Genomic DNA, 9,495 nt, shown 5'->3' on the forward strand with positions numbered 1-9,495 from the left:
AGGAAAAAAAGTTTGTCCTTTCCTCCTGCTTGAGAATTCCAGACCCCTCTCTCTTTGGGGACCCCCTGACTTCTTATCAACCTGCCTAGGAATTGACTCTCTCACAACCATCTCATCCTCTGTCGTCCCTTTCTCCTGCTGCCCCCAATCTTTCCCAGCATCAGGGTCTTTTCCAATGAGTCAGCTCTTCGCAACAGGTGGCCAAAATACCTTGTAGGTGTTGTTTTATGCAGTCCCCATAATCGTATGACCTAGGAAGAATCAGAATCCCTGTTTTACCACTAACAGAGTGGAGGCTTGTCCAAGGTTCCGGGAGTGAATGGTGCCCACAGTTGGAAGAGTGAAGAGGGAGGTCTGGTTGGTGCCAAAGCGTGAACCATTTAACCACAGACCGCATTTAATCACTGCGTGTGGTCGAGTCACTCTCAGGGAAACATAGTAAAAGTGAAACAAACAAACTAAATCAAAAATGCCTTTGACTTGCCCCTGGGTCTTTCTCCTACCCTTCAGGCTGACACTTCCCCAAGTGAGAGTGGACGCTGCCGTTCCCTATTCCCACTGTCCCCCCAGCTCCGAATGGGATTTAGACGCACTTTATGGGAGCAGAGTTGCTCTGCGGTGTGGAAAAGTCTGTGTTAGTCTCTGCAGGACGGCAGAGTGAACCAGCTCTCCCTACACGCACGTCCCCCGGTGTTGGACTTCCTTCCCCTCGAGGTCACCACAGGGCGCCGGGGAGAGTCCCCTGTGCTGGGGGGTGGGTTCTCATTAGTCACCTACTGCATGCATATAGTGTGCTTGTCAGTCCCAACCTCCCAAGCCACTCCCGCCCCGCCCGCTTTGGCGTCCAGACGTTTGTTTTCTACGTCTGATGTCTATTTCTGCTTTGTGACGAAGCGCGTCTGCACCAAATTCTCAGATTCCACGTGTGCCGGTTCATACCCGACCCTGATTTTTCTCTTCCCGCCTCCCCCTCCCCTCCACCCTCCGCGAGCCGGTCCCGGCGCTCCCTCACGGGCCTTGCTGGTCCCCGGCGTATCCGGCTCGGCGGTCCACAACCTCCCTGCAACCGCGCCTTCGCTAGCCTGGCCGGCAGCTCCGCTCCTGCTTCTCTCCCCCTCCGTGTCCATCCCGTAAACACTCTCCAGGGTTCATACTCACCGCCCGCCCTGGAGAAGGCTGTTTAGCGCTCCACTGATGTCACTCACCTGTCCTGTTGGCGGTAGACAAAAAGGCAAAGCAGATTTCAGCCCGTGTAGGTGATGTTTTCTTTGCAGACCTTTCTCTCCCTGTCATATCTGTCAAAACTTCAGTATGAGGTGGGCAGTGGGGAAGGCTACGTCCACAAGATACTGCAAACCTGGGACATCTCCAGGGGTTGCCTAATTAGCGTAAGGAATGACAGGGCACCCTTCGGCTGGCGGAATTGCAGGTGAAGTTTTAGGACCCACCGCACGATTAGGCAGGAACACTGGTGAGCCCTTCTGATGGGGACACTGCTGGAAGTCTAGTCTGACCGCAGTGCTTTCCTGTCGGCCACGTTGTCACTCAGAGCTTTCATGCACGGGGTAGATGCGAGTCCCTGAGAGGGAGAGAGACAGCTTTTCTGAAATCCCAACGACTCAGGAGGTTATCGGCTTCCTTGGTGGCTCAGGTGCTGAAGAATCTGCCTGCAATACAGGAGACGTGGGTTCGATCCCTGGTTGGGAAGACCCCCTGGAGGAGGGCATGGCCACCCGCTCCAGTATTCTTGCCTGGGAAATCTCACGGACAGAGGAGCCTGGTGGGCTGCAGTCCATGGGGTCGCAAAGAGTCAGATCTGGGCAGTTAACTAATAAATGTGTTTGGCAGACTCTGGAATGGGACTTGATTTCGTCATCATACGCCCCCTGGTGGTGGTCATGGGGAAGCGGACGCAGAGCTTTTTTTCTGCCTCCGAACACCAGAAGCTTCCCAGAGTGGTCAAAAGAAACACGTTCAATTACAAGAGGAGCTTTTGGTTCACAACACTCCTTTTGGAAAGGACAGAATCTAAGGTTATAAAAAAAACTGTCCTGCTAATGGATGCTTTTGATATTTTTAAAATAAATTTTATATTTTGGAATAATCTTAGATTTACAGAAAAGCATCCAAAAGACGGGCTCATGGTCCTGTTTCCTCCCGTGAGCCCAGTATCCCACAGCGTGCCTGGCACATAGCATGTGCTCCATAAACATAGGTAAGATGGGTGGGTGGATGGATAGGTGAATGGACAGATAGATAAATGGATGGGTGGATGGGTGGATGCTTGGTTGGTTTAGGAATACCACAAAGCCTGTTACAGGGGCTTTAATAAGTGAATTAATTTAATTACACTCAGAGCAGAACAATGACTGTGGCTCAGCCGCACCTGCAGTTAAAGCTCCGGACACATGTCCAGCCGTGGAGCAGGAAGGAGGCAGCTGGCACCTTGCGGGTGGGTGAGGGAAGTGGCGTGGGCCGAGTGCGCCCCAGCTCCTGCACACCGTGCAGGGTCTGCTGGACCTTCCTGGGGGTCCTTGCGGGCCCCCAGCCACGGGCACTAGGGAGCCGGGAGCCCTGCCCAGACAGCACTGATGGGGTCATGACCTGGGGCCCCAAGGAGGGGTGGCAGGGGTACGGAAGTGGAGCCTCTCCACCGGCTCAAACTCTGAGCACCTGTTGTCACCACTTTCTAAGGACCAGGAGACACGCGCTCAAGTCCTGGTTCTCACTGCTGTGCCTCTTCGGCCAGTTTCACAACAGTCTGTGCTTTGATTTCCTCACTTGGAGCAGTGGGGAGAAAACCCACCTTCTAAACTGTTGTGAGCCTTAAACCCAACATAGAGGCGGCCCTGGACACAGGGAGCAGCTGTTATTATTCCTCTTATTACAGAGGATGAGATGGCTGGATGGCATCACCGACTCCGTGGGCATGAGTTTGAGCAGGCTCCGGGAGTTGGTGATGGACAGGGAGGCCTGGCGTGCTGCGGCCCATGGGGTCACAGAGTTGGACACGACTGAGCAACTGAACTGAGGTGGCTTAAAACAGCAGAAATATATTCTCTCACAGTTCTGAAGGCTAGAAGTCCTCCGTTTATAAGGACACCAGTCATACTGGAGTAAGGACCCACACTACCCCAGTGCTAATTCCAGTATTAATCCACACAACTTGACTAATTACATCTTCAATAACCCTGCCTCCAAATAACTAAATAAGGTCACATTCTGAGGTTCCCAGAAGGACATAAATCTTGGAGGAGGGACACTGTCCCACCCAGTACACCCTCTAAGCCTTTTCTTTTCCATCCCTAAAACGGTGCTGTTAGCAGGCGCCATGTTACAGGATTGCTATGGGGGATCGGTTGAGAGACGGCTAGGAAGCTCTGCGCACGGAGCCTGGCATACTGACCCATGCTTACAAAACAGAAGCTGTCATCATCACCGTCAACGTCAGAGTCCCCGCTTTATGGCTGAAGAGGCAAGGCCTGCAGGCAAAACTGGCTGTCATGCTAGAAACAGCAGGGCCGGCTTCCCCAGCTCCTGAGCCAAGGCACTGTGCATACAGCAGACGCTCAATAAAGGCTCCATGCCCACGACCTGAAATCCAGTGGGCACGCACACAGTCATGGAGCCCCGGGACCACTCTGGGAGGGCAGGAGGGGACCCCGGCAGGCCTGGCTCCGGGCCCCCCGTCAGGGCGTTCTCCGCCCTGCCGCCAGGCTCTCCCCCAGCTCTCAGCCGTCTTTGTGGTTGTTTTTGTTTGCTTTTGGCCACACAGCCTGCGGGGTCTCAGTTCCCTGACTGGGTCCACCCTGCGGCCCCTGCCGGGGAAGCATGGAGCCCTGCCCCTGGGCCACCAGGGAGGTGCCGTCAGCCTTGACAGTCGCTCTCACCCACGCTCCCTGCCTAGCGGGGCGAGCGCACACACCGGGGTGATGATGTTTGCGTTACTACTGCAGATCGGAGTCTGTGAATCGGTCAGTCCCCCGCCGGCGGCACTCACTTTGCGGACACAGAGGACGCCGAGTTTGACATTTGGTGAACACGCTTGTTAACAAGTTGCAGCTAATCTTACCTCCACGGGGCCTTCCCTGGGGTGCAGCGGATCTCTCTCGGGAGTCGGGAAGCCGGCCGATCGAGTGGATGGGCACGCGCTGGCGGGTGACTCCGCTGGCATGATGCGGGCAGAGCCGGGCAGACTGATGGCGGCGGGGTCGGCCCAGGCGCGGGCTGCGGGGCTCCTGGCCCAGGCCCTGCCTCCGCGATCTCAGCCCCGTTTTCTGCGAAGTCCCTTGCGCTTCCCCCACCCCCACACAGACAAGCCTGAGTCAGGCGCAGCTCCCAGGACACAGAAACGAAGCAGCAACGGCCCTACTCTGCGAGCTTCCAGGCTCCGAAAGGGGGTGAGACAGGCGTCACCTGCCTAATCAAGTCAGTGAACAAAAAGGCCCTGAGAAGGGGGCGGGGGCGCAACTCCTGCAGCGGGGAGGGGATTAGGAAAAGCATCACTGACAGCATTTGAGTGGGTCTGGAAGGTCGCTTGGGGCTTCTCTGGCAGCTTAGATGGTAAAGAATCTGCCTGCAATGAAGGAGACGGGAGTTCCATCCCTGGGTCGGCAAGATCCCCTGGAAAAGGGCATGGCAACCCACTCCAGTGTTCTTCCCTGGAGAATCCCATGGACAGAGGAGCCTGGCGGGCTACAGTCCATGGGGTCACAAAGAGTCAGACAGGACTGAGCAACTAAGTCACTTTCACTTGACTTTCAAAGGTTGAGTAGGAGTTCGACAGCTAGCAGCAGAGGTGGAAGTGTGAGTCAGGGCGGGGATGTGGGAATCCCAGGGCCCTGTGTGAGAAACAAGAATTTGCCTGAAAACCAGGCGAGGATGGGAGAAGCAACCAGACAGGTGCAGTTGGATGGTAACAACGACAGTCCCCTCTGAGGAGGCAATCCTAAGTCTGCAAGCAGGAGATGCCTGCAAGCTCCTCAGGGTCCCAATTTGCAGTGAGACAGATGATCCAGAAGCATAGCGATTGCTCCACCATGGTCGTGGCCAGGACACCAGCAGAGAAGGCGCACCCCCAGCCCAGCGCCCAGGACGGGTCTGCCTCGTGCCTTCCATCCTGAGGACGCAGGGGCCGGAAGCCCACTTCACAGATGCGACACGTGAGGCCCAGAGTGTCCAGACGGAGAACAGCATGCTCAGGCTCTCCCAGCATCAAGTGCTGAAAACACGGTGGACTAAAGGAGGCAGATTTTATTTTTTCCAGTTACCTTCCAGTGATTTCAAGGCTTTCTTTAATAATTCAATGAAGGTAGTGAAGGTGAAACGCGCACAGTTGTGTCCTACTCTTTGCGACCCCGTGGACTATCCAGTCCATGGACTTCTCCAGGCATGAATACTGGAGTGGGTAGCCTTTCCCGTCTCCAAGGGATCTTCCCAACCCAGGGATCGAACCAGGTCTCCAACATTGTGGGCAGATTCTTTACCAGCTGAGCCACCAGGAAGCCCCTGTGGGCTAATTTAATGCATGCTTTCAGTTGAGGTGCTGGGGACGTAGAAGTCATATTTTAGGAAGATTCACTCGTGAAAAAGGCTAGTTCGGTCTGATGCATCTTCCATCCCCCCAGCTCAAACCCAGTTCGTGGTTCAAGACCCACAGTGGGGAGGGTGGGCGCCTCTCCAATCAGGTCCCCCTGACTTCCTCTGCGGCTCTGACACTCCCAGGTGGGTGCGTGGGGAGGAGGGACAGGCCGCAGGAGTGGTGTTGTGACTGCATTCTGCAGTAGAGCATGTTCATTTTGTTATTGTTCAAATTGAGAAATAGTTGCTACAAATTACAGCATACAACAATGTGATTCTATATTTGTATGTACTGCAAAATGATACCACAGTAAGTCTACTTAACATCTATCACCACACGTAGTTACAGGTTTTCTTTTTTTCTCATGATAACTTTTAAGATCTACTCTTTCAGCAGCTCTCAAGCATACAGTACAGTAGTACTACCTATAGTCATCATGCTGTACATTACATTCCCAGGACTTATTTATTCTATAACTGGAGGTTTGTGTCTCTTAACCCCGTTCATCCATTTCACACACACACTCACCCCTCGCTTTTGCAACTGATCTGTCCTCTGTATGAATTCAGAATGGGAGGTGCTGTTAAGACTGCACATATAAGTGACATTATACAGTATTTGCCTTTCCCTGTCTGATTTATTTCATTTAGCGTAATGTCCTCAAGGCCCATTCAGTTCAGTTCAGTCGCTCAGTCATGTCCGACTCTTTGCAACCCCACGAACCGCAGCATGCCAGGCCTCCCTGTCCATCACCAACTCCCGGAGTTTACTTAAACTCATATCCATCAAGTCGGTGATGCCATCCAACCATCTCATCTTCTGTCGTCCCCTTCTCCTCCTGCCCTTAAATCTTCAGGGTCTTCAGGAAAAACATCAGGGACTTTTCCAGTGAGTCAGCTCTTCACATCAGGTGGCCAAAGTATTGGAGTGTCAGTTTCAACATCAGTCCTTCCAATGAATATTCAGGACTGATCTCCTTAACAATGGACTTGTTGGATCTCCTTGCAGTCCAAGGGACTCTCAAGAGTCTTCTCCAACACCACACTTCAAAAGCATCAATTCTTTGGTGCTCAGCTTTCTTTATAGTCCAACTCTCACATCCATACATGACCACTGGAAAAACCAGTGGACTGGACAGATCTTTGTTGGCAAAGTAATGTCTCTGCTTTTTACTATGCTGTCTAGGTTGGTCATAGCTTTCCTTTCAAGGAGCAAGTGTCTTAATTTCATGGCGGCAGTCACCATCTGCAGTGGTTTTGGAGCCCAAAACAATAAAGTCTGACACTGTGTCCACTGTTTCCCCGTCTATTTGCCATGAAGTGATGGGACCAGATGCCATGATCTTAGTTGACCCATTCATGCTGTCACAAATGGCAAGATTTCTTTTTTCATGGCTGAAAAATATTCCATTGTATATAGATGCCACATTTCCTTTATCGCTTCGTCCTTTAATGGACCTAGATCGCTTCCATCTCCGTAACCACTGGTAATCACTAGTTTGTTTTCTCAATTGTGAGTCAGCTTCTTTTTTGTTATATTCACTAGTTTATTTTTTTAGATCCCACATATAAAAGATATCATATACTGTTTGTCTTTTTCTGTCTGACTTATTTGCTTAGCATAATACTGCCTAAGTCCATCCATGTTGCCACAAATGGCAATATTTCACTCTTTTTCGTGACTGAGTATATACATATATATACACACCACACCTTCTTTTTCCATTCATTTGTTGACGGACGCTCAGGTTGCTTCCATGTCTTGGCTATTGTAAATGGTGTTGCTTTGAACATAGGGAAGCATTTAGCTTTTTGAATTAGTGTTCTTGTTTTTTCCGGATATATACTTGGAACTGGAATTGCTGAGTCGTGTGGCAGTTCTGTTTTAGTGTCTGAGGACCCTCCCTACCGTTCTGGATGCTGACGGCACTGGGTTACATCCTCACCCGCAGGGAAGAGGTCCCTTTCCTCCACGCCGGGGCACTCCCACCCCTGTCCCCAGTGACAGTGCAAAGCCTGCAGGTTTCTTTGCCAGACACGGTGGCTCAACAGGCCGATGAAAGAGTGGAGGTAAGCCTAACACAGCGAGAATGAAGTGGGAGTCATGGGAAGGCTGAGCCCCAAACTCCTCACCCCTGGCTGACTGCCCAGCTGCACGTGTGAGTGGGGGACCCCAGAAACTGGAGAAAATGCAAAGCCTGAAGAGACCGTGGAATCCTGCCCTAAGTACTCAGATTTAGCTAGTTAGTTGCTCTCTGTGGCTGCGCCGGGTCCTCTTGGGGCAAGCAGGATCTTGAGTTGTGGTTGTGAACTCTTAGTTGTGGCATGTGGGGTCTGGTTCCCCGCCCAGGGATGGAACCCAGGCCCCCTGCATTGGGAGTGTGGAGTCTTAGCCGCTGGACCACTAGGGAAGTCCCAAATACTGCATTGTTGAATGCATTCCTCAACCCCCTGAATATTCAGTGGAAGGAGAGAGGCTGAAGCTGAAGCTCCAATACTTTGGCCTCCTGATGCGAAGAACCAACTCATTGGAAAAGACCCTGATGCTGGGAAAGATTGAAGGCAGGAGGAGAAGGGGACGACAGAGGATGAGATGGTTGGATGGCATCACCGACTCCATGGACAAGAGTTTGAGCAAGCTCTGGGAGTTGGTGATGGGCAGGGAGGCCTGGCGCGCTGCAGTCCGTGGGGTCGCAAAGAGTCAGGCATGACTGAGCGACTGAACAACAACGAACCCAATCCCAGCACAGCGTGGACTGCAGAAGGGAGAAGCCGCGTTGGCTCTAGTGTTTGAACAAGACCTCTGCTGACCACTGAAAATATGCAGCTGCCAGGGAGCCCTCCTAGGGATCCAGGTTCTAAAAACACAACCCAAAATCTTGAGTAGATTCATCAGCAACTGCATATCCCGAGATACAGATTTTGCAATTTGAGTTAGTTACCTAAAAACAAACAACAAAACAAAACTTCGAAACCCTCAGAAGAACAGAACAGAAGCCAAAATGCACAGTGATATCACATATCACCCACAGTGTTCAGTTTCAATTAAAAAAATATTATTAGACTGCAAAGAAACAGGACAGCGTGACCTCAGCTCAGGAAAAAGGCAGTCAGTTCTGAGTGGCAATGTGGGACTTAGCAGGACAAGGTTCCAGAGCATTCATGATAATATATTCAAATAATTAAAGAAAAACGTGTTAATAATGAGTCAACAGTATAGAATATTGACAGATAAATGCAAATTGTTTAAAAAAAAAAGAACTTCTAGATCTTAAAACTCTGGGTTCCACAGGCAGAAGAAAGAAATATTTAAAGAAAGATTTAAAGAAAGATAAATAGATAAATAAAGTGTATTTAAAGAAAGATAAATAGAAATTAGCCATCTAGAAGATTCAGGGAAAAAGGAAAGAAGGAGCCTGCGAGATTTAGGACAATATCAAGTGTAACAACATGGAAGCAATCACAGTACCAGAAAGAAAAGGAAAAAATGAGGCAGAAAATTTTTTTGAAAAATAAATTGCTGCTACCACCTTAAAGTTGGCAAAAAGGGTCAACTTACAGATCCAAGCAGCTTCATGAGCTCCAGGTAAACTGGAAAGCAGAGGGGGACTTTCCTGGTGGTCCAGCGACTAAGACTCCACGCTTCCACTGCAGAGGGCACCGTTCAATCCCTGGTCAGGGAACTAGGGAGTCCACACGCCACGCGGCCCAGCCAAAAAAAAAAATGTTTATAAAAAATAACCAGTGTAGGAGAGGAGGTGGAGGGAGGCGGGGCGTCTGCACAGAGGTGCTGGCTGGAGCCCTGGGCTCCCCTGGGGAGGACGTGCAGAAAGCAGCCGGGGGCGCAGGGGGCCTCCCGGAGCGGCTGATAGCGGGGCTCAGCAGGGGCGGTCGGAGGGCGAGGCCCGCCCGGAC

This window comes from Cervus canadensis, chromosome 6 (assembly GCF_019320065.1).
Source record: "Cervus canadensis isolate Bull #8, Minnesota chromosome 6, ASM1932006v1, whole genome shotgun sequence".
NCBI classification, from domain to species: Eukaryota; Metazoa; Chordata; class Mammalia; order Artiodactyla; family Cervidae; genus Cervus; species Cervus canadensis.